Source organism: Heterocephalus glaber, unplaced genomic scaffold (assembly GCF_053883595.1).
Source record: "Heterocephalus glaber isolate CG9 unplaced genomic scaffold, H.glaber_assembly_v1.0 deba00001150, whole genome shotgun sequence".
Classification (NCBI taxonomy): Eukaryota; Metazoa; Chordata; class Mammalia; order Rodentia; family Bathyergidae; genus Heterocephalus; species Heterocephalus glaber.
In genome coordinates this window covers 2,377,686-2,380,625 of record NW_028258204.1, presented here as the reverse complement: position 1 = coordinate 2,380,625, position 2,940 = coordinate 2,377,686, and the positions used below count along the sequence as shown (strand labels likewise).

The 2,940-nt window shown below is 41.1% G+C and overlaps 1 pseudogene; it reads right to left on the bottom strand.

Moving 5' to 3' along the window:
• Positions 1-1,517: 1,517 nt before the first annotated feature.
• LOC101698279 (Fanconi anemia group D2 protein pseudogene) lies at positions 1,518-2,525 on the bottom strand (annotated as a pseudogene).
• Positions 2,526-2,940: the final 415 nt, after the last annotated feature.

Here is a 2,940-nt window from a genome sequence, read left to right as displayed (position 1 = left end):
TGGCTCATTAATAGACAACCCAATTAAAAAGTAGACACAAGAAGATGATAAGTAGCCAGCACAACACAAGGAAAGGTGTGCAACTCTTGAATCAGAAAAATAGTAATCAGTACAATAACAAGATTTCATTATATACTCATTAGGAAGATGAAGTTAAAAGTTTTAAAAGCCTTGTCATGACGTTTTCTTTTTGTTGGATACTCCCCCTTTTTGTTCAATTTGTCATGCCGAATGGATTCATTCTGCTGGCTTTCCCAGGGTTGTGATCCTCATTGTCTTTTCCTAGGGTATTGTGTAAAATTTTTTGGAGTGCCGGTTTGACATTCATGAAGTTCCTGAGGTGCTCTTTATCATGAAAGTATCTTATTTCTCCATCCATTTTGAAAGATAGTTTTGCAGGGTACATCAATCTGGGTTGGAGGTTGTTTTCTTTTAGGGTTTGAAATACATCACTCCAAGCTCTTCTTGCCTTGAGGGTTTGCATTGAGAAGTCTGCTGTGATTCTGATGAGCTTTCCTTTGTATGTGATTTGTTTCTTTTCTCTCACTGCTTGTAGAATTTTGTTCTTCTGTTGGATTTCTGAAATCCTAACAATTATATGCCTATGTGTAGATTTTTTTTTGATCAAGGCTATTTGGAGTCCTATATGCCTCATTTATCTGTATGTCAAGTTCTTTTCCCATGCTTGGGAAGTTTTCTGCCATCACTTCTGTGAACAGTTTTTTAATGTCATCTGCACTCTCTCCTGTTTCTTCATTGACTCCAATCAGTCTTATGTTATTCTTCTTTTCATCATCAAGCAGCTGCTGGATTGATTTCTCATGTTCCCTTATAATTTGAAGCAATCATTCTTTTCCTGGTCACTAATTGCAGTCTTTTCTTCTGGTTGTTTTTTTTTTTTTGTATGGGGGATCAAACTTGGGTCCTTGCACTTGTGCAGCAGGCAGTGAAACCACTGAGCTAAATCCCCAGCTGCAATCTTTTCTTCTATATCTGAAATTCTATCCTCACATTGGTTCATTCTGCTGCGCAGACTTTTGATGGAGTTTTTAATCTCCTGGAAATCTGTTTGCATCTGTTTTATGGATTCCATTTGTTTCCTATGTTGGGATTCCATCATGTTCCTCAGATCCTCTATTTTTTTATCTGTGTCCTCTCTAGATTCATTAATCTTGTCTTGCACCATGAACAAAATCTTTGCTGTTATCTGAGTAATTATTTCTGATTTCATTTTTCCCAGATCCTCTTTTGTTGCCAGTTCAGAGAGTCCAGGTGATTGTGTATCAGATTGTTCCATCTTGTTTCCCTTTGGAGTTGCTGTAGGTGATCCAGAAGCCTGTTTTTGAGGCTTTTTTACGTGTCTTCTCACTTTCACGGGGTGGGAGGTGCTTCTGGCACCCATGCAGCTCAGCTTCTCTGCCCTAGGAGCTTGGGATGGTGGCAGGTGTTTTTTTTTTTTAAGATGGGATTTGCTACATTTCCTAGGCTAGTCTCAAAGGTCTTTTATCCAACTTTCCTCAAAGCTCAGAAATTACCTCAAATGCATTAGTGGATATTATGGAATAAAGAATGAACTTGATTATCACAGGCAAATCATCCAGTCTGATTGATTCCAGCTTACCCATTGCTAACTGGCAGACCTCAGACAGGAAGTCCAGGTCAAGCTGGAGGATGGAAAGGACATCCAGAATTGGGACAGTGAGTCCAGTACTCTCCACCACTAGGTTACTGAGATCTTTCCCCACAGTGACATGCTGGGAATCCCCAAGGATCTCAGGCAGGCTGGTGATGAAGTCATGCTGCAAGCACTCTGGAGCAACATGGATCAGCTGCATAATCTTGGCGGTGAGATCCTTGCAGTTCACAACTCTGTCAAGCCATTTGAGTTGACTGATAATAAGCCACAGCATGTTGATGCCATCACTGTTCACATTTACAAAAAGAAATTCTGGCAGCTTTTCAAATAAGGTTTTAACAATGGCAGGCTATAATATGTCAATCCCCAGTAGCAGTTTGGTGAGGCTTTTACAGTAAGATGTGCCCATGCTAGATTCCTCATCCTGCAGGCTTTCACAAGACAAGAGGCAGTTTCTGAAAGTGTCATGGTCTTCAATGTGAGACTCCAGGCCACTGACAAATTCTTCTATTACTTTAGGATAAGAAGGATGTTTCCTCAGGGACTGAAAGAGCTTCTTTTGGAAAATTATTTGATCCACAGCTAGCTGATTCTGATTCTCTCCTGTTTTAAGAATAAGTCCTGATGTTTTAAGAAGCTTTACAAAGACACTGTCATTTTCTTTAACTTCATTAGAAGCAGATTTCTTTATCTTTTTGGAAAGCTGTTGCTTCTTGGCCCTGGAAGCCTCTTCAGTGGATGCCTCTTTATCCTCAGATTTTGACAGTCTTCTTTTGGAAACCATTTTGACCACAGTCTTCTGTACTTTAATTACTTCCTGAGGGAGGGACAGATGAGGAAGCCAAGATTCGAGGCTCAGAGCCCCAGAGGGTAAGGCTGTGATGAGCCTGAGCCCAGAGACTGCAGGGATGTGAAGATTTGAGATGGATACAGTGGCTCAGCTCACCCCTAGAAGCAGTCCCCGCCCAGTGGTTTCTATAATACTTTTCATTTTGTAAAGTCATTATAATAAGGTCTTAACTAATCTCTCATTATTGAATAAAGACCCTCATGTCTTCTAACAACAAAGGAAGAAAGCAGCCACCAGAAAAGAGAGGTATGGGAGTCACAGAGGGCACTCAGGAAGTGTCCCTGGAATGTAAATCCCTTGTAGGAGCAGTGACATACCTAACAGGACAGAAGTGCAAGGGGACCCTGCCACTCACCAAAGCTGGGAATGACTCCACACTTCTTAGAAAGCCCTAGCAAATGCTCTTCCTGACCACACACTCCCAACTGTTGGAGTGGTAGACTATCAGGCAGGA